The sequence below is a fragment of the Camelus bactrianus genome, chromosome 1 (assembly GCF_048773025.1).
Source record: "Camelus bactrianus isolate YW-2024 breed Bactrian camel chromosome 1, ASM4877302v1, whole genome shotgun sequence".
Classification (NCBI taxonomy): Eukaryota; Metazoa; Chordata; class Mammalia; order Artiodactyla; family Camelidae; genus Camelus; species Camelus bactrianus.
Genome location: NC_133539.1, coordinates 94,914,087 through 94,936,428, shown reverse-complemented (window position 1 = coordinate 94,936,428; position 22,342 = coordinate 94,914,087). Strand labels below are relative to the sequence as shown.

The 22,342-nt window shown below is 41.7% G+C and overlaps 1 long non-coding RNA gene across 1 annotated transcript; it reads right to left on the bottom strand.

Moving 5' to 3' along the window:
- Nucleotides 1-581: 581 nt before the first annotated feature.
- On the bottom strand, nt 582-22,013 carry LOC123615987 (uncharacterized). Its single transcript, XR_006723851.2, has 3 exons — nt 20,095-22,013; nt 14,328-14,415; nt 582-869 (listed from the first exon to the last, which is right to left on the bottom strand). It is a non-coding gene; the product is annotated as an uncharacterized LOC123615987 (long non-coding RNA).
- Nucleotides 22,014-22,342: the final 329 nt, after the last annotated feature.

The following is a 22,342-nucleotide window of genomic DNA, read 5'->3' as shown; positions in this document are numbered from 1 at the left end:
TCAGCAGGAGAGAATGCAATTTTGCATTCCTCTTACCACATTCGATAGATTATCATACAGTTATGTTTAAGCCAAAGAATCTTGGGTACTTTCAACTTTCTGTTTAACTCTGGGTTGTACTGGGATTTGGAGCAAATTTAAATATGTACTTTATTCCCTGAGACTGCCTATCAGTGGCTCCTTATTTTATTTTGGTTTATTTTGTTTTATTCTAGGATGTCTAGTATTATTTTTGGCATTATACACACACACACTTAAAATGTATTTCTTCATTAATTCCATAATTAAATAGTGATAGAAAATTTGTCCTAGGAAATTCTAAAGTGTATAGTGAATGAACTCACAGTCCTTCAGAGATACTATTTTCAAAAATCCCTTAAAACTGACATCTGGTAACCATTACATCTTAAACATATTGAAATGAAGTCCATCTTCACATATTTCCAGATGCTTTTCTTTATATTCCTTTTAATGCGCAACGCCACCCTACCAAATGTTTTACAGCAAGTGTTTTGAAACATATTTAGTGTCTGTAGCAATATTACTTCACGAAGGAAAAATGTGAATTTAGAGAGTTGCATTTTTAACACCGATTTAATTAGTTTTATCTTTTCTCCCCCTTGTAAGATAGAAAGACCCGACATTCCACATCATCTGCCCCCCCTTTCCCTTCCCACATCCTTCCCAAGTCCTCGGCATTGACCTTAGGAAGGCTGATCACACTGGAACTTGCAGGTTGGTGAGGCCATTATGGGTCCAGGAGTTAGAAGTAGCCCAGTTCCTCCAGATCTTTGAAGACTGCCTCATGGAGTAGGAAGCAGACTCCGAAAACCTGCTCGTGAAGCCATTCAGACTCAAACGAGTTGTACCTACCAGAAAACAAACTTACTAATTAAGAATGGGGAGGTGAAATGCTGAGGGTACAACTGAAGAATCAGATCTCTGGACAGAGGTTGGTAGACTGCCTCTCTCCCCTCTACCGCTGGCTATCAGGTTCCCTCAGTTACCATCACTCCATCTTAGAAATTGCTTAGAAAATGGTACCAAATTATGGGTCACTACAGGCCATTTTTCCTAGATTCTAAGGTGTGTACTTCTGCTCTTTTATTGGTGTCATCACTACACCAGTCATTGCTTCTCAGAGGACTGGCGTAATTGGTCGGGATTCTGTTTCATCATTCATGTTACATTGCTTATATTCTTGTTTAAAGATGCTCTATCACAATAAAAACTAAAGTTACCTGATCTTAAATGTAAACGTAGGTGGAATTAACGTATGTATTGTGGAAGGATTTCAGTCAAAAATGGAACCAGAGGCTACAGAATGGGAGAAAATATTTGCAAATGAGACCGACAAAAATGGAACCAAAGGATATGAAATGGAGAATCTCAGGCATCCACCCCCAGAACGGAGCTTGAGAACTGACTGGCTGATTTCCCTTAAGTGCTGGATTTACGAAAGACCGAGACTTACCGCCTGAACCATGAACATCTGCCAAGAATCTCTTCCCCATCCTCAAGCCAATGAACTTACTGCTTAAGCTCTAGCCAGATTTTCCTCTCTTCGCACTGCTTGTCCATAAATACAGCCCCTGTTCCCACCCCAAACTCTCAAGGGGCTCACCTGTAACTTGGAACAGCAAGCATTTCCTAAATTGCAATTCCTTGCCTCAGTTTACCTCTTCATTTAGGTCATTAGTATATACCCATATAACGGTCACCCCGCCCCAGATAGTGAACATGTCGAGCACTCCGAAGGTCTCCTCATGACTCTCTGGGCCATCCCTTTCTTCAACTAGAACTTCTATTTAGACTATTTCCCTGGTTGAGCTGATCGTGTTTTAGTTGACTCATCTTGATCTTATTCAGGAAAGTGCTTTAACCTCATCTGAGTCCCAATTCTCTTACGGAATAGATTAATTCCTGGAAATTTTCCTGTCAAAGATAAGCCTAACTGCACTATGTGGAGTCTCCCTAAAGTAGAAAAATGAATATGTTTTTAAATTGTCTTCCTAACTTCTCCTTGCTGTACATCTAGCCCTGATTTCCATGTGCAGTTACCTGCCTTCCCACCCCCTTATCTTATAGCTGTCATCTATCTCTCAGGTGCTGCAATAACAACTCAGGAGAGAGGAACTGAGCCTGGCCGTGGAGAGGAAGGTGAGGGAGGAGCCTGCTGAGGACAGTAACAGCTGATAGCATGGATTAGGGAGGCAGAGGAGCTGAAGGTCCACTAAAGGGGTAATGACTCAGAGCTCTGCAGCACTCACCAGTCTCAATGAGCCCATTCACTCAATGGTCAACACTTGCTTAACGAACAAGTTTTTATTGATCATAGGATCAGTGTTAAGTGTTGCCGTATTGTATTTGTGTGGCAAACCATTCAGCATCTTCCCTTCTTGGAATTATCTTCTTATGTCTGTTGTCAAAGCTTGCCTTTCACTTTGAAACCTACTACTTGAAAGCACTACTAGAAACCATTTTCCGGCTAACCTGCTAGCCGAAGCTGGATTGACTGATGCCAGAAACCATTTGGAAGTCCCTCAGACAGAGCTACCCAAATGAGGAGAACCTGGGGCCCCTTTCTTCTAGGCCAATGAATAAATAAATACTTTGATCAACAGTTTGTAGTAATGGTTTAAACGATGTCCATACTGAATATCTATGAGTCAGAGTATTCTAATAGACTATTAACATCTTTGTATAAGCAGTTAAGGAGAAATATTTTGTAAATGAAATATTTTCTAAGTAGTTTTACCTTTGTACTGCTTTCCTTTCTAAAGTGTTAACACTTCTCATAAGTTCTTCTTTTTCAGGAGAAAATTTACCCCTAAGTTAAAAAATTAAAGCAGACAATTCTAATTGTTTCATACAGCAGAACTCTCTAACTTCAGAGTTTGTTCTTGGAGTGTTCGAGAAATACTGCACATCAAATTGATGCCATAGAGGGATGTAATATATACGTAGATTTTTTAATGTCATCAGTGTCCCAACCCAATTTTAAGGAAGTCAGAGTTTGCAGGTAAATCAATCTAATAATTTCCTCTTTTTAAACTAAAATTAGGTTCACTGAACAACTTGTTAAACTTGGTTGAACAGCTAGGTTAAGTAAATATTCTCAGGAACAATCTTTAAGGGGAGAAAACTTCAGAAAGGGTTAATGTGACCACCCAGAGCCTGTGCATATATAGAAGAGGAAGAAATTATTCTATTTCTCTGATGTGGTGATTAATGTTTACAGCTCCATTGGACTACTTCTCGTCCGGTAGTCACCTCTGTAATTACTACCTGGCTTCCAAATGTCTATGAAAAGCCCTCACTACTCTGTTGGCATGGGGTGAATCTGACTGTAATATCCACACCGATATTGTAAAGGGGTGCTCTTGTGTGATCATGGGACTAAAGGAAGAGTGGTGAGATTTAATCATGGGTGGCAAAAAAAAAAAATTGGAGGTAAAAGTAATCTGCAAAAAGGAATTCACAGAAGGTGCTGAAGGGAAGAAAGGAACTAGAGATAAAGCTAAGAAACTCTTCTTAAGAGGAAAATCCTTTAAGGACAGATCCTAAAGCACATTTAGAAAGAACGTCAGAGACCCTGACATCTCACCAAATGCCAGAGGGTGTGGAGATGTGAGTGGACCAGGTAATAACCAATAGGAGCAACTGGTACAGGCCTTCCCTTCTAAAGCCTGAGCCAGTACCTACTGCGTGCCTTTGGGCTCTCTTGAGAACCCTGAGTCAATAGCTTTCCCTTTGTAAGTCTTAAGACTCCATCTGGAGCCCAAATATCTGCCCCACACCCCACCCCCTTCTGGTGGTGATGGGACAAGAATGCACGGAGCTACAAGAGAGTGAAGTAGGCACACAGTTTGGCGTAACCTTTTGATACTGTGTCGTAACTTAGAGAATGTTGCCCCAAGGGTACAGTGTATGAGGTTCAGCAAAGGAAACTCTTGCAGAGAAGTCCGGTGAAACTGCCCCGCCCGGCCCCTATGACACACACGACAAGGTGTGTTACAGAAACCGACAGGCAGTTAGGGAAAGCATGACCAAGCGTCACCGAGGCGGAAGCTGGCGGGGAGGAAATCCCCAACGTGTTCTGTCAGGTCAGCAGTCTGCGTGGCCGCAAACAAGTAAGACTGCAATGCTGTGAGGTAATCCTAGTCTGACTCAGCCCTTTATCAGTAGCTTTCAGGTCATTTTCATGAAACTTCTGTTGAGCAAATAAAACAGTTTCACAGTGATTCCAGAGTTAAATGTTATGTCTCTGCTTATCCAGTCCTCTACTTATCCTTTCTTTATTTGCTTTTCTTGAAATAAATCCGGTCACAGTGTAAAGCAGTGGGAAAGAAAACAGGGAGGAAACTGTGTCAGCCTCCTCTCTTTCTGTCCCTGTGATCCCTCTGCCTGAGGCCACATTCTACAGGAGCAGATGCTTGGGAAATCAGGTGAGAGGGAGAGAGGAGATAAAGCATTTTAAGAGCAGAAGCAACCTGCCAAATCACTGCATTCAATTCCCTTAAATTTACAGATGAGAAACACAAACGTCCAGCATGGAAGAGTGACCTGCTTAAATTACACAGCAGGTTAGTGGAAGAACCTGAATGAGAATGCCCATCTTTTGATCCCTAATCTTAGTCTAAAAGTTTTTAAAGCTGAGAGAGGCTTCAGAAATGACGAGGGCACAAGAGCTTTCAAGTTCTACCAACGTTTTCCAAGGAAGTCTTTTTCTAGGGTGTAAACCAGCAGAAATGGCATCATCTTTGCTTTGGGACTGGAGCCAGCCGACCCTCAGTCCCAGAGCTTTGCCCTCCAGAGGTGGCCATGGGAACACGGCTCACTCCTAAATGCTTTGAAACCACTTTTGTCTTACTTTTGAGAGCTCTGAGGCCCAGCGAGGCAGTGTGGTATGCCTAATCTCCAGGACACTGAACAGGAAAGGTTAGAACCCAGACAGGCGGCCTTCAAGCTGTACACGATGGAAACGCTGAGAATTAAAGTTGAGTTCTGAATGTAACTCCTGGAGGCCAAAGAAAAAGGGGAAACACAGTTCACACTGTCCGCAAGGAGAAAATGTCCCAACTCCTCAAGAGAAAGTTACTGTGCTCAGTGCTGCCAACCCTCCTCCCCTCCCTAAAATCAAGCCCAGAGTTCTTATTACTGTACATCTCACAAGTCATATACTTAGTTCAAGTGTGAACATCTGGAGTGAGGTTCTAGAAGTTTCTCTACCCCTCAGTACACATATGTATCTTTTTTTAATGGGATTTAGGTTATAAAACTCTTAAGGCTACGGGAATATGTAGAAGCAAATCAAAGGTTCTCTCAGTTACCCATCATTTAATAAGGGCCAGATTTCTTTTATAAAACTTAGAGAATCTATCTGAGATGATCTGGCTTCTATTATATGCATGCATGAAATTCATTTTAGGGCTCTTAAAGATTATTCAGATTTATAGCCAGTCACCTTCTTGGAGAGGCCACTGGTGAACCATCCCTCACCCGTTCCCCACTGAACACTGAAGATAGACATGCACTTTGCACTAAAATGCTGCCATACATGGAGAAAACAAGTCATGGTTTTACAAACAGGCAGCAAATCTCCATAGAAGCCACAGAGATACATTTATGAAACCGTGGCCAGTGAATCACCTGACAGCACCAGGAAGACTAGCTAGTACGCTGTATGTTTAAGTGAATTTAAATAAGTCACCTAAGTTTATTAGCCTTTCTTTATCATGACCTGCTCCCCAGCACAGCTCCTGACCAAAGAGCACAACGCATTAGCCGGATTTCACCAGGGCAGGGTCAACTTCATAGTCGTGTCATCCTTTGAGTGAGAGTACAGTTTTTTCTTTTCATGGAACTTCCTCCTAAAAGAGTGAATCCACAGTGTCCTGTGATTCTTGAACAGCAAGTTTCCTTGGCATCAAGGTCACCCTTCTCTCCGGACTCTGCGGTTGAAATCAGTGTGGGCCTGCCTGCAAGGGCACTTGGGCATGCTCTCATTAGCACGTGTGGAAGCTCAAACCCCATTTAAGTTGGGAGAAACTGGGCTCTGGAGACTCAGATCTATGTAGGACGTCTCTTGAATCTTAGGGTTAAAAGACACATTTGTGTCCTATTGACTATAGCTGAATTTTAGAGTTAAATTCCAAGACCTCTGGCATTTCTAGGAAACAGTTCAGCTCCAAATAATAGGGTGTGGTGTAAGGCCTTCAAGTGAGCAGAAAGGGTATCAGTCAATGAAATGCATTGCTGGAGGAGAAGGCCCTGTCCTGGGCGTGGAATCTGGGGAGGTTGCCACTCTTCCTGGGTGCTTGCCTTGATGCAGAAGTGAAACCACATGGTGGAGTCACCCAGCTTCTATGTGGGCCGAGCATCTGCCATGCTCTGGAAGCCAACCAGAGATTAGAGAACTCACGGGAAAATTAATGTCCATAAGTAGTGCTATTTCTGTTCTGTGTGCCTTTCTGTGCATGGTCTGAAACCTTGTAAATGGCTTTTTTCACTTGTAGTAAGAAATGGGTTTCCTCCATTCTGCCTCATCTGTATAAAGGGATGTGGAAATAAGGTAAGGGGCTTTATCCCAAAGCTGTAGTCCCAGTTTTAAATTTTTATAATCACTCAACAAATACTTATTAGGTTCCTCATAGTACAACCATGTACTTTCTGATCTGAACATATGCAAGAAAGATAACATCTCCATCCTCATGAGGCTTATAAATAGGTGAATTAATTTTTTTAAATGGTTATGAAATGTAAAAAAAAAGAAAAGATATTGTGCTTCATTCATAATAAAATAAAAAATAATTTTAACAAAAAATAATAAATGAATAAATCTTAAAAATGGTTATGATTTTGATAAGTGCAGTGAAACAAGGTGTTTGCTGAAATAGCCTACATCAGGAGGTGACAAACTTCCTGTGAAAAGCTAAAGAGACAGTGTGTGGGTAAATCATCTCTGTGACAACCACTTCATTCTGTCCTTCTATCTGTCCTAGATACATGAAAAGCTTGGCTGCGTTCCAATAAAACTTCATATAGAGACACTAAAATTTGAATTTCCTAGGATTTTCATGTCATGAAAGATTTATTTATTTTAACCATTAAAAAGTTAAAACCATTCTTAGCTCATGGGCTGTTCAAAAGAAAAAAAAAAGGGTCAGATTTGGCTTATACACATGCCCTGCTGTGGTCTGAATTTCCCCAAATTCATATGTTGAAATCCTAATGCCCAGTGTGAAAGTATCAGGAAGTGGGACCTTTGGGAGGTGCTTTGGTCCTGAGGGTGGAGCCCCTGTGAATGGGATTAGTGCCCTTATTAGAGACCCCACAGAGCTCCCTAGCTCATTCAACCGTATGAGGATACAATGAGAAATCAGCAGTCTGACCTGGATGAGGGTCTTCTCCAGAATCTGACCATGCTGGCACCCTGATCCTGGACTCAGCCTCCAAATCTGTGATAAAATGACTTTTTGCTTTTTATAAGGCACCCAGCCCGTGGCATTTTGTTAGAGCAGCCTAAATGGAGGAAGCCATGTCCTTTGCATTAATACCTGGCTACATGCTTCAGGGAGAAGGGAGTACAGTTAACTTAGAGCTTGGTATGGCTTCTCTGAAGAGGTGACATCTTAGTGGATGAGAGAAAACCAGCTATGGAAAGAGCTGGAATAAGGATACCCCAGGCAGGGGGAAGGTATAGCTCAGGTGGTAGAGTGCATGCTTAGCATACACAAGGTCCTGGGTTCAATCCTCAGTACCTCCTCTAAAAATAAATAAATAAATAAGTAAACCTAACTAACTCCCCTCCAAAATTAAAATAAATTTTTAAAAATTAAAATAAAAAAAAGAATACCTCAAGAAAGGCAACAACAAATGAAAAGCACCGAAGCAGTAAGAGCCCCCCAAGCCCCGTATCATACATTGAGATTTATTAAGGAATCAAATACTGAAGCAAAAATCCTTTAAAAATAGGTTTCATTGCATTTGTGGCATTGATCTCCAGTAATTAGGTGATAAATATTATAAAAGGGATGGCATAAACATGGCATAAATAATCCTTTAATGAAATTTCACATTTTCTTAGGGCCATCATCTCTGGCAAAGAATGATGGGTTGATTTATTTTTTCCCTCCTGTGTATGATTGCTTGGCAGAGGAAGAGAAGAATCATTTCAAATCTCTGTGTTGATTTAAATGAATTACCCTGTAGAAATGGTAGATATTTTTCTACTGGATGTTTTTACTGGATATCTGTGTCATTGAATGCATACCCATATGTTTGCCAGCCAAATGTTCTAATTCATTTGGGTAGGCATTGTAGAGTGAAACTACATGTAAAGGTAAATAAAATATACTTACTTGTATATACATTTAGAAGTCTATTCATCAATGTTTTACTTCTATATAAAAGGCTTTTATGTTACCACAGACTTGTAACCTGGCCATCTGGGTAGTATGACAGGATAACATCCATAAAAATAAATGATGAAAAGAAATGTCCAAATACAGTGTTTTTTTCTGAACCCATACTTCATTTGTGATTTCAAAGCTTGGCATAGGAGAAAAAATACAAAAAAAAAAAATTACTTGCAGAGTCATCTTACATGGAAGGGAGATGATTACTTCTGTCTATATTTTAAATCTGCAACAGAACTCCAAATCTTACCCAGATGCTAGTAAAGAGGAACATTTTCTTCGTTTTAGAAATAATACTCAGAGAACACACCCATCTGTCTGTTGTAAGAAAATGTCCAAGTCACATTAACATGTTTATCGGAAGAACCTAAAGTATTAGAGCAAAAATATGCCAGGAACAAAAAAAAGAAAGAAAGAAAAGAAAAAATCAGAAAATAGTGGGCAATACTGTTTTAAAATGTGTTTCTGGTGAAAAAAAAAATGGTATCCAAGTGTCTGTTACATAAAGCGCACCCCATAGCATATTAAACTTATGATCTCAAAGCAGTCTTAAGAAAGATAGCTATGAGATTCATCTCAGATGTGAAACAGAAAAATGTCGAACGATATCATGACACACTTGGTACCTAATTCAAATTTTCACCAGGTGAATGAACATATCTTAGTTTACAGAAGAACATTTACCTTTAGTGTGAGGACTTGCATTGTGTAGGTATTTTGAGTGTTTGAGTTTTATAATGGGTTACGATCATCTTTGGACATAACTTTAATTAAATTGAGCAATCACTTATCTAATGCCTGTGGAGTCCCAAAGATAAGGATGAATAAGACTGAAGTATTTCCTCAAGATTTCATGTTCATCAGGAAAAAACAAAAAACAAAAAAACAAACAACCACCTCAAAGAACGCTGGTTTGAGGCAAGAAGTTAAGTGCTATATAATACAGGGAGAAGGTGTGAAGGGAACAGAGGGAGGGAAACGGTGAATTTCTGTGGAAGAAATCTAGGATGTTTCCTAGGTGAGCTGGCACTTGAGCTGGCCCTGCAACAAATGAGGGTACAGGAGACAGCACACAGCAGAGACATTTTCGTCTGTGGGAAGCCATCTTCTAGGTTTTTAGCAGGAAGTGCTCTGGTCAGTCCTGATTTTTTTTTCTGCATTTTTTAAAAAGTTGTAAAATAGAATAAACTTACAGAAAATCACATATATCATAAATGCTTGATTTCAGGGTTTTTCTGGAGCAAATACCTGTATGACTCTTCTCCTCCCAAATATAAATCAGTCAATCAAGTAAGCAGGCATTATCAGAATCACAGAAATTCTCAAATCAGGGCTGGCTTCATGGAGGTGCAACATGGGCAGTGGCACAAACCCTGCACTAAGCAGGATCCTTGCTCGGTTCCATGCTCTGTTGTTGCATCTTGAAATTCTTAGTAAGTTTGAGCAAGGGACCTTTCCTTTGCCTTTGGCATTGGGCCCCACAAATTATGGAGCCTCTCCTGTCTGAACCATCATTCTGAAACACATCCAAATGTACTGTTCTCCCCGCTAGTGCAAACCATTATTTTTTATTTTCTTTATAATATATTCCCTAATTACACATGCATGAACAAAATAGCTTAATTTTGTCTTTTATGAACATTATATAAATAGATTTCTACAGTCTGGCTTCTGTTGTGTCTGGCTTTTTTCCCTCAACATGATGCGTTTCAGAGTCGTCATGTTGTGATTCACTCATTTTCTCAGTAATATTTTTAACGAGCTCTATCTGCTAGATCACGCAGGATGCGTTGGTACCAATGGGGGAAGAGCAAGACTGGAAGCAGAGAGACAAGTTGGGAGGCTGAGCTTGAGGACAATTACAGTGTGAGAGCCTGGGACCCATAAATAACACTACAGGAAAATCCCTGCCCTCTAGAAACCAGTATTTCAGAGCCCTCAGACTTTTGCAACTACTGCAGATACAGAACAAACTTAAAAATCCAAAACAACAGCCTCGATGGCAGAAAAACCCCGCTTCGGGGCAAAGAAGCCAGCCCTGAGCATCCAGCAATAAATGACAGTGAAGGCGGTGCCACGAACCAGAAATGATTCCTGGCATGCTGTGTTGACCAAGAAAAACAAAAGTGTTCTAATTGTATATGATACACACATATTTATATGTATGTATACACACATAAATGTGTGATAGGTACACTTATACACATGCACACTTTTTGGGGCACAGATGAATTAAGGTATTGAAGTAGCAGGAGATGAGAAATAAAATAATTTTTAAAAAGGAAAAGGAAAAACAGAAGAGACTATTTGAGCCCGTGTAGCAAAGTTTGCAGCAGCTGGGCTGTGGTCATGGAGGCTGTGATGAAAAATGGATGGGGCGGTGGGAAGGGGCAAGGGTTAGAGACAAAGTGAATAAAACTGGCCAACTCTGCCGAAGGCGGCAAGCAGTCGTCTTCACCACAAGCTCCTGACACAGTGATTCAGCAATGAGGGTGTGTTCCCTGAGGGCGGCGTGTTAAAGTCACCACCAGCCTCCTAGTGCAAGACAGGACCTATTTATGGCAATAGAGTGATATTTTATTTAGTTGGTAACCCACTAAAGACCCATCAGGCCCCACAGTTCAGCATTCTGGGAAAGGCATTCATTATTAAACACAAGTGACCTTAACTAACGAAACCATCCCTGGTGCTAAGGCCATGCGACAGAGCCCACTATGTTCAATGACATGCATTCCAGGACGAGTGAAAAGCAAAGGGCAAGGACTTTTTTAAAAAACTATGCTCATCTAAAACAAACAAAAAAAGAGTTCTGAAGAGGGTAAACATGTAGAAATGATCACAAACAAATAGTATTCATTAAATTAACATTTTCTTTGACCTCATTATGTTACAAGAACTGTTTCCTGAACATTATCATTAGCCTCACAATCACCACTTATACCCCCAGTTTATAAATGATGACATTGACATTTAAAGAAGTTGCATTAGTTATCTTTTGCTGTATAACAGATTACTCAAAATGTTAGCAGCTTAAAATAAGAAACTTTTTTTATCTCACAGTATCTGGGGATTAGACTCTGGGAGGAGCTTAGCTGGACAGGTCTGGCTCAGGGCCTCTCATGAGGTTGCAGTCAAGCTGGGGAGGCAGTCATCTCAACGCTGGGGAGTTAACCCCCAGGTTTGCCTTCTTGGTTACCCGTAGGCCTCAGTTCTCACAGCAGCTGGAGTAAGGACCTCAGTCCCCAGTCAGTGGGCCTCTCCCAAAGGTCCCCTGGTTGTCCTAAAGATACAGCAGCTGGCTTCTCTCAGAGTGATAAATTCAAGAGAGACAGCCCAAGACCCAAGCTGCAGTCTTTTATAACTTAACCTTGGAAGCGATATACCATCACTTCTGGTCTGTTGGTCATACAGACCAACCCTGATCGCTGTGGGAGGGGACTGTTCAAGGCTGTGAGTGCCAGGACATGGGAACGGTGGGAGCCATCTTGGAGACGGGCTACCTCAGAAATTAAATAAGTTGTCCAGTTGTACAGCTAGAAGGAGACTGACCCAAAGCCTGAAAGTAAGTCTGTCGGACTAAAATGCCAGCACTCTTTCTACTTCTTATGAGCTGTTGGACATCAGTAATCATCAATGCAAAAAAATTTTTTTTGCAGATTTTTGTGTAAAAAAGGTTGGGTTAACCATAACTTTACATCATATACACTGCCAAACATGAAAACAAATAAAGCTTTTTTAATGTGATTTTCAATGAAAAGAGGTTATACTTATCTCTCACCCAATATTTATTGAACAGGCATTAAAAAATTATGTGAAAATTCAATTGCCTGAAAAATTCTGAGTTTCTAAAGGGTATTTTGGTGTTTGGGGTAAACACTATGGGCTGGCTCACCTAATACAATTCTCCATTTATTTCTCCCTTGTTTCCTCCACTATAAAAGGTAGATTAGTTGATTACAAATTTTCTCAGCCTCTCTTGTACCTAGAAGAATATTCTATGCAGCTCTGGCCAAGGAAATTTAACTGGAAGTCTCCTGAGGTTTTGTTTCTTGATAGAACAAAAACTCCTGGCGCATCCTTGGCCCACTCTCCCATCCTCACCTTCTTCCTGCCTCAGAAACAGACTTGATTTCTGGGACTGCATGTCTCTTTCCTGAGCTATTGAACCTAGGCCAGAAGAACTCCAATCCAGACTTCTTGTTTAGTAAGGAATAAACCTTTGTTTGTTTAGCCCCACCACCCTTAGTTGGGTTTCCAGTTAAATGCAGCCTTAAGGACTCCTAATTCTGGTAGGATAAGGCAACATTAGATGACACTACAAAGAAAGACAGAAAATCCTGAGGGAAAGAGTGGGTGTTCTAAGTTTTGTGGCTCATTCAGAAAAACCTATTTCTAAACAATTTCCATGTAACCTGAATTCCTACATACTCAGCTGAGAAGTAAGACAATCACGGTCATTTATCTTATTAGTAGTATTTTGCTTTAGTCTCTAACAACAGTGCAGGAAGTCCAGACCTCCTCAATTCCTGGCAAATAGCCCTGAGACCCCTGAGGGGTGTCTCCCCTGCCCTTTCCCTGAGCAGCCTCTCTGACCGCCCTGTGGGTTGGACCATTCCTTTCGCTCCTGTGTCAGCTGATTGCATCGAGCTGCAGCTTCCAGCGCCCAAAGTGACTGTTACTCTGCTGCTGTCTGCTGAGGAGGATGCATGCTGCTGTGGGCGGAGGTCTACCCCAGGCTCTCAGGCTGCTGCAGCCACCAAAGCTGTATAGGCCCTGGCATCGGATGTTGCAGGAGCAGGAGGCCCGAAAGGAATGCTGCTGGCATATCGCCATTGCAGTGGCCCAGAGACGGCTCCTCTAGGTGCCCTTCTTGGGATAGTCCCAAGGGTAGACACTACATTGGACAGGCAGCTCCCTTTCTCTCTGGTGATTTCTGCTGTCCTTAAATCACATTTATGACCCTCAATGATCTCTTCTCTTACCTCTCCAGTGGCAACTTGGTCCCTTACAGAACAGTGCCTTTACTGGCCCGATTTATGGGTCCTGGACCTTCCCTTCCCTGGCTTGCCTGTACCTTAGAATGCAGCACCTTAGCTGTATTGCAGCACTCAAGCTGTAATTCTTGAGACCTTAAAGTCATATAAAGTTGGCCTAATTTAACATGCACTCTGATAAAAGTTCATCTGAATTAAACAGAATAAGAAGAGGCGGATAGTTGAATACATGGGAGATTACATGGCATGATTCTAAAGCATCCCAGAATGTAACCTGTTGCTTACACTGTACAAATAGTGCTCGGAAAATCAAAGATCGTCTGTCTTATAACACCCAACCTCCTCCCACCATTTTTATTTACATTTAATGAAGGATCTTTTCGGAAGCAGAGGCTTTACTTCAGGATAACAAAACTACTCTGTTTTCCACACAATTATTCAGCTCACCCAGAGGAAATACAGTGGTATCTGTGAACATTATTTCTATCTCCTGGCCACTGAATATTAACTCCCTGGGTCAGCCTATAGAAAACGTGTTATTCAAGACAGGAAATTTTACTACGTATGAGATGTAATGAGAAAGATTTATCAGGCATGTAATATTCAGGAATTTCCATTTCATTCTTACAATGAAAATACAATTTGAAATATTGCTTATGCCTGGTATTCTATTCAAATCAAATGCTGGGAACTGTTTAGAGAACATTTCAGCCTGAAACCAAGTCAGCAAAATTATCTTTTTTTTTTTTTTTTCTGATAAAGAATTTGCAGCCTTGAGAACAAGTCAATTCCCAAACATGCTGCAAGGACACATTTTGGAAAGAGTGAGGGGCAGATTTCTTTTAAGTCTCAGGAAGAACTTTGGGTAAGTGAGATGTGAGCCTGGGTGCAAAGTGACAAAGAAAACACAAACCTGTTAATGATGCAGAAGTCACCGCCCTGGCTGTGAGTGGTGCTGACACATCAAACCGCACTGCTTGCCACAAAGAGGAAGATCCTCTCTGGAGTGGGACAAAAACATTTGGGAGAATGCAGCTGAAGCCCTTGATTCACTAGTTAATGATGCAGACCGGCCTCTCGGTGCCGCTGCCCCAGAGGTCATGAATTTGAACATGCCACGTCCCACCTTCAGAACAAACAGGCAGACAACCCCAAGCCAGGCTGTCCTGGGGGACTTGATCAAGAAAGAACTTCCTGGACAACATGAGCATACAAGACACAAATATTCCCATTAAAACCCATTAAATAAGAGAGGAAAATTCTTCGATAAATAAGTACTTAAGATAGCTGTCTTATTCGATCAGTCTACAGAATACCAGAGGCCTGCCTTAAGCTGTAGGTTAAAACAGCCATGAGAAAACTAGAAGTAGTTTCCTATTTTTTAAAAATAACTTTATGATAAAACACAAGAAGAATATTAACGAAAGTGTTAAGGTTTTGTTTGGGGGTAATTTGTTATTTTTATTTTATTCTTTCTGCTTTTTTATACATTCCAAATTTTTATAGTAAACATAGACTACTTACCTAATGAAAAGAATATAAATTATCTTTCTTATTGTGACAGAACATCCTATACAACAGCAACCTTTCCTAGACAAATACTCAGCGACTCAAAACGACTCATTCTCTGAGGTTAGGTAGCCAAGGTTTTATTGTAATTTAGCATAAAATAGAAAGAGAAACTCAAGAGACTACATAAGTAAGAGGGTTTTATTGAGTTCATTTAATTTCCCGTTAGTAATGGAATTTTTAATCACATAAGTCACAGATCTGTGTGTGTATATTCACTAAGGGTATGGGCAGGTGGGAGATGTGGAGTTAATTTTTTAATTATTTATGTGCATGCATTGAGAAAAATCCTTCAGAAATTTTAGCACAATCTGGTTGGACAGATTTAAGAGGAGTTATCAATATCCTTCTTAATTAAAAAAAAAAAGCAGAACTGGCATCTTCATAAATTTATGTATCCCAAATTTAGCAGCTTAGCAACTTCATGCTGTGTGCTGCACAGTCACTGCTAGAAACAGTTTCATTTCTACTCCTATTCCCAGACCCACACCTGGCCTCCCTTTCCACAGGTGCCTTGCCATTTTTATTTACAGATAGAAGATTATTTGCAGCCTGAGCTCTCTCAAAGTTTCACCTTCTCAGCTCCAGTTTTCAGGTCTCTTGGCTTTTTTTCTGTCCTGTTTAGGAAGAAAGATACTTCCCCAGCCTTCCCACCAGAGTTTTCAGACACCTCCCCTGCCTTCTCCTCAATGACTTCTATTTAGTGGACATCCTATTGCTTGGATTTCTCCACCTTTACTGACCTTGAATCATTACTGCATAATTTACAGAATTATATTTCAGCTGGAAAACAAGCCACATGCAACCATAAAAAATACAACCTTAAAAATGCTAGAAGAAAACAGTAGTTGTATAAAATGTCTTGGACTGTGAGACATCTATTTGTGACATGAAATCCGCAAAGAAAATCCAAAAAGGAAAACAGATCAGTAAGTTCAAAGTAGAAATATTTTTTTAAATGTTAATAAAAAAAGAAAGCATAAACAAAGACTAATAACAAACTAATAGTTATTTGCAAACCATATGATTAACAGAGGATAATATCCTTATCATTATATAACATCACCATAATATATAATCAACAATTACAAATCAATAATAAAGAGTTGAGAAGTCTAATAAAAATGGGTGATACTAACTACTGAGAACACATTTTATATTACATGTGTAAATAGAAATCTGAATATTTCATAAATTATATAGAATTATATCATATCTGTTGAAATATTTACTATTAGAGTAATAATTTACTATAGATTAAGGTCAAAAGTTATGGTGATATCCAATGACAGATTAGTAGTTCATTTTGCTTATAAGAACTTCTGGCCTCCAGCAACAAAAGAAGATCTTTTCTTAATACATGGTTTAGAGATTGGCAAACCATGAGCCTGCGGGCCAGAGGCAGCCCACCACCTGTTTCTGTAAAGAATCTTCTGTAAAGATTACTGGAACACAGCCATGCCCATTTATTTCCATATTGTCTATGGCTGCTTTCAGGCTACAGGGGCAGAACTGAATAGTTGCAATGGAGGTGTAAGGGCTGCCAAATCTGAAATATTCACTATCTGGACCTTTCCTAAAAAAAGTTTGCCAACTGCTTGATTAGAATATTAAGCTTATATGAAACACAGAAAGATTTGTTTCCCAGAAGCACTCCTTTTTAATTCCATACAGCTATATTCTACAAGGTAATAAGGTTTTTTTAAGGAGATAAATTCCTTACCAGAAAGGCTTTGGTTTTTTTACTTTGGGGATAATATGTTCACATTACAATAGTTGAATAATAGGACAGTGATCTTTCTTTTACATGCAAGTTTTAAAACAGGTAAAAAATTTCAGAAGAGTTACAAACTTCCATGACAGAATTGAATATAAGAATCATAAAATTATTTAAATAGACTGAATTCTGTAGTTTTGAGGGTTATCTTCCTAAGCCACCACCACAGATCCTTTCTGTAACTCCCCATCACAAGATAGTATAACTGCCAGTAAAACAGAACCCCCCGTGGCAGATTCCTTAACCAAAGCCCACAGCTGACAATAATTTACAAAGGAAACGTCCTTTCCCTCAGCATAGACTCTCATTGTCTCCATCAAAACCACAAAGTCTGAAGGACTCATTGGAGCCACTGATGCAAAAGGAGTGACAGGCTTCCCCCGGCATCAGGGGAAGTGCTGGATTATTGTCCCTGCAGGAGAAAGGGGGGAATCCTTTAATCTGGTGGTTGGTGACCAAAAAAGCAAGTAAGAGAAAAATTCTTTTCAGTGGAGCTAAGACATTTCTCCCATTCTGGCTGTATTTGTTTCTCTGGAACACAGGTCCTGAAGACACAAATCTTGAACAGGCTAAGATGTGAAATTGCGCTTTCAACTAAGAAGAGCAGGATCAATGAAATCTCTTGGAAATTTCCCTTGCGTGAGAGTACATTCATCACATGAAAGTGGCGCTCTGAGCCACCCGTGTTCTCTTCTCTGCGGAACAGGGTCTCGGGCAAATCTAAGTCCTAATAGAGAAGGTCAGGTCACCTAGAAGAGACTTTTAATTTTTCTTCTTTTTTAAAAATAAGGTAAAAGAACAAAAATAGGCCAAACCATTAGTGAAAGTTTCTGATAGAACTGAAATCCACTGAGGAGCTGTGTGGTATTAGCCTAGATGTGTGTGACACTTCAGCCCATGGTACCATCTGTATGGAGACATGAGTGGTTTTTATTACCAAAAATAACACAGTGTATTAATATGTATGTTGAGATCACTATTCAATTCTAATCTGATAAACAGCCTTGAGATTAATAGCTATTTTGATTCTTCTATTTCTTTGTTTGGGCCTATCAAAAAGTTTGTAAAAAGCTGGAATGATTTTAAGAAGTTATTTAATATAAAATTTAAGACTCTCTTATACTTTCCTTTGAAAAATCATTTAAAAAGGAGAAAGGAATCAATCAGAGTACAAGTGATAGAGGCAGACAGTGAAATTATAGAACTAGTCTCTCTTTAGTTACCATGGTAGGATTTTAGGACATTTTTAAGGTATAAAGATACAAAATCTCTTTACAAGTTGTACAAGCCATTGTTCCTACAAGTTGGCTGCACAAAGTACAATAAGAAGAGTATGAAATGATGGTGTTTTGGTTGACTTCTGAAATCTTTTAAGGGGTATTACTGGGGACTATTTTAAAATAAAATACCCTAAGCCTACTGATCCCTGATTATGTTATAACATGTTCAGTTATGTAAATATTTACTGAGAACGCTGCAAGGCACAGTTACTCTTATGCCAATACTTCCCTTCAAAATAATGATACATGGTCACCCTCAATTTACCCTTGATATTTTCAAAATTAGGAGAATTTTTTAGAATTATTTGTTTACCTGTAGGTGACACCAGCTAAAAGTATGAACATGATTAAATAAACCTCTTCTTTGTATAAATGAAGAGGACAGGTGGGCACTTACTTTCTGGAGGACTTAAAAGACTCATGTTGTAGCAAACCCTCTAATTCTTTGAAGGCCCAGCACCAGTGTCACAGTGGCTCTCGGTGTGAGCAAAGGCCAGCAAGTGAACATTGTTTATGTAGTGGTCAATACCGAAGATTAAGTACTCCTTAACCTGGTAACTTTTACTTCAGATTGTTTTCTAGACATGCCTTTTCATGTCATCTGCAAATGTGAAGTATTCTTCAAAGAAAGGGTTTATCCACTGGGTGCTTTGGTATTTCCCCCTGCCCCAGAGATCACTGACTTAGTGTTTTCACCCATATAAGGGTAGACTTTATCACCCCAGCATCTTTATGACCCAGAGAGACTGAAACATTAGTATGATTTTTCTAAGGATCCAGAAAATGTTATGTCTCACCAAGAATTAATATATCTTTTATCACAAAGAGAGTTTGGAAAAGGGATAAAATGCCATTCATATACTCATAAGTAATTAATTGAGGGCCTCCTACATAGGCACTCCACCAGGTGTTATGAGGGACAGAGGTGGCTCCAAAGACAAACCAGATACGGTCCCTGAACTCAAGGAGTTCACAGGGTGCTTAGGGTGACAAAATGTAGACATGTACATAATTACGGGACAGGATACTTGGATATGGTACAGGATTATGAGTCATACTGTAAGTGAGGTACATGAAAGACTCCTAACAAATTTCACAGGAGGAAGTGACTAACTTTAAACATTTATGCATCAGGAATTTCATTCATTACTTCATTTTGAATCCCAAAGCCCCAGCGGAAATCTTTCTGTGGGAGACCATCTGAGTGTAATAAAAAAATTGCTATCAAGGAATCCATAATAGAAAGTATTCAAAGTGTGGCAGCTCTTTGGTACCCAAGAGGCCACCAAGATTCAAAAATTCCCAGGGCTACCCAGAATCCTGAAGATGATATCTTCCAGATAGGGCTGTCAGGCCACCTGGGTTGTAATCATCATGGATTTATGGGGCACTGCCACCTTAAAAACATGCTTCCATCCATGATCTGATAATTAGGATCCCTGAAGACAGGCTGGCACCATGCAAAAGGTAACCGGGACACCAGGGTTCTAATTCTGCTCAGCTCGCTCTGATGTAAAACGAGGGATTTGGTCATTAGATTCTCTCCAGGGTTCCTCAGGTGGCTAGGTGGGTGGGGCAGATTTTATTATCACCACTTTACAGATAGGGAAACTAAGGTCAGGAACACCTAAGGGGCTTGCCGAAGGTCACAGAAAATACCTGATATCCAATACCTGAGATTGGAACCTGGCCTGTAAGGGCAAAACATCTTCTACTGTATTACACTCAGAACCACACCTGTTTGTGGGCAAGAGGACAAACAGGCCTACACAGCATTCACCTAAGTATTTCAGTTATAGATCAAGATAGCAAGCTGTTAAAATATGGTCTATCCTCCCACCTTGACAAATACTTCTTTGCAAGGACCTGGATGGTCAAGTGTGAATCACGAATTCTCGGACTCTTCCAAGGTCCAGGCTGGAAGCCGATAGGGAAGGGAAAGTGGACTCCAAGGGACCCCTCTTCCTGCGCGTAGGATGAGCCCAAAGTGCCTAGGAGGACACCTTTCAGCCCTGAGGTCCAAGCACCATCCACACTCCAAGAAAAACCCATACCTGCACTCAGGAGTGAGTTTAGAGGTCCAAGCAGATCTTGAAAGAGGGTTCGGTACACTAGGCAGGGGATTCCAGAATGCTGACTGGGGCATGGTCTCGAGGTTCAAGCTCCCTGATCCTGTGGGAAGGGGCACTGTCAGATGAGAGCCCTAGGGTGGCCGTGGGCAGAGGTCCCTCTCGCTTAGGTTTAAGAGCCAGTGTGATCACACTACCTCAGGATTCAACCTAAAACAGAGTAAAATCTGGGAACCTGCTGGTGAGAAGGTAGTATTGCCTGATGGTTACAAGACCAGATTCTGCAGCGAAACGCTTGGGTTGGGATCCTAGCGTGGACACTCACTAGCTGTGTAACCTCAGGCCAGTTACCCAACATCTTAAGGGCTCCGTTCCCTCATCCTCAAAATAGGTATAATTATTTTTATGAGGAGTAAATAAGATAGCTTATATAAAACGCCTGGCAGACATTAAACGCTGGGTAAAGGTGAGGTTCTCTCCAGCTGTATTAGGTGAATCTGCCTTGAAAGGTTTCTGGAGAATTATATTAGCATAACTAAAGCCAAGCACTCTGATAGCCCCTCTCTACACTAAATAGGGGGGCCAGGCGCAGAGATGGGCTCCACCCACCCTACCCAAGGCGTTGGCTGCTGCCCGAGACCTGCCGGGTCCCTTGGCCAGGACTTCACGCTGCAGCCTTGCACTCTGCGAGCTACGGCTGGGGGGTCGTAAAAGGTTAACTCGCAAACGTCACCGTGAGTCACCGCGGGACTAGGGAACTGAAACCAAGAGTTAGCACACGGCCTGGTTTATCCCTCCGATGCGGACGGTTAAACCAGTGGGAAGTGGCATCGAATAAAAAAGGCAGGATACGGAGCCAGGGTTGACGCAGCTTGGTCCCCTCCCACCCTTTCGCCCTGGGGCTCATGCTAACGTCGCTCAGTCTTTTGACAGGTCTTGACATCTCTCCTCCGCGAGGAGGGAGAGAGACTCGAGCAAGTCGAGGCATCTCTCTGGTACCTCCCTTGAGTGTGAGCCGAGCCCAGTCTAACGAATGCCCGCCCCAAAGCAAAGACGTTTTTCTAAAGGCAAGCCTGGGCATTCCCCCACCCCCACCCCCGGGTGAGATGAATTCAGAGTGGCCCACTTCCACATCCTAGCCCCTCCCCTTCCCTGCAAAAAAGAAAAGAAAAAATTTGGAAACTTTGCTGTTTCTTGAGGACCAAGAACTGTAACCAGCTCCCTTTAACGGACAGTCGTGACTAGGCACTGAGAAGTCAGACTCTCTCGAAAATACCAACAAAGGACTATATTTAGCTCCGAGCTCTCCGCCTAAATTCCTCTTGTTTTTTCACTCTTAGCTTCAAAACGACTAGGTTGGGGAAGTGGGAGGAAGGGGGCGGGGGAGTAGCAGAGAAAGAACAGCTGTGCCTCCGCCTCTCAACTCAATCTCTATAAATAACCAATCACCAGCGGAGGCTACTTTTTAGCCAATGAAGCAGCCCAAACTGAAAAATCCTTGGCAGTAACCAATGGGAGGACATTCGAGGGTGTGCGATTTGGGCCCCGGGACCAATGGGTCCTGAGCTTGGGAGAGGTAATTTGAGCTGGAGTGTGGGTGTGCGGTGCACAGGCTTCCTACTTTCAAGCCCCAAAACCTGCTCAGCCCACTGAGCATGCCCCGACTAGTTGCAGGCGCCGCCGCCACTTCTGGGTCAGGACGCGATCTGCTCTCCGGGTTTTGGCCCTAGCCAAGTGGGGAGGTGGGTGGGGTCCGCCGAGCCCTAGCCGGGAGAGGGCTCCGGTCGCTGGAGACTACCCCTTCCCTCGTGGGGACAGGGTTTCAGGCCCAGTGTTCCTGTTTTCTTTGTCTGGGGATGAAGTGTGGAAAGAGTCAGACAGAGAAGGCTGGGTAGAAAGAGCTGTGCCTTGGGTGGGGGAAGGTGCTCCGCCCTCCAGTCATTCACCCAAAATTCCTTTGGAGACGGCCCGAGGACGCACAACCACCAGAAGCTCAGGGAGTGGAGTTCACGGGCTTTGGATAATGGGGGGAGCAAGAGCCCAGGCCACTTCACTCCCGGGGTGGCCCGCTGCGCCCACCCTTTTCTTGCGGAGCCGGAGCCCCTATGCACGAACCCCAGAGCCTCGAAAGAAGGCGGCCTCCATCCTCCCACTGGAGCTCTCCCAGCCGATCTCAAACGCCTACTGACCCCAACACTTTTCTCATCCAGCTCCTAGACTCGCGCCTCTCCGG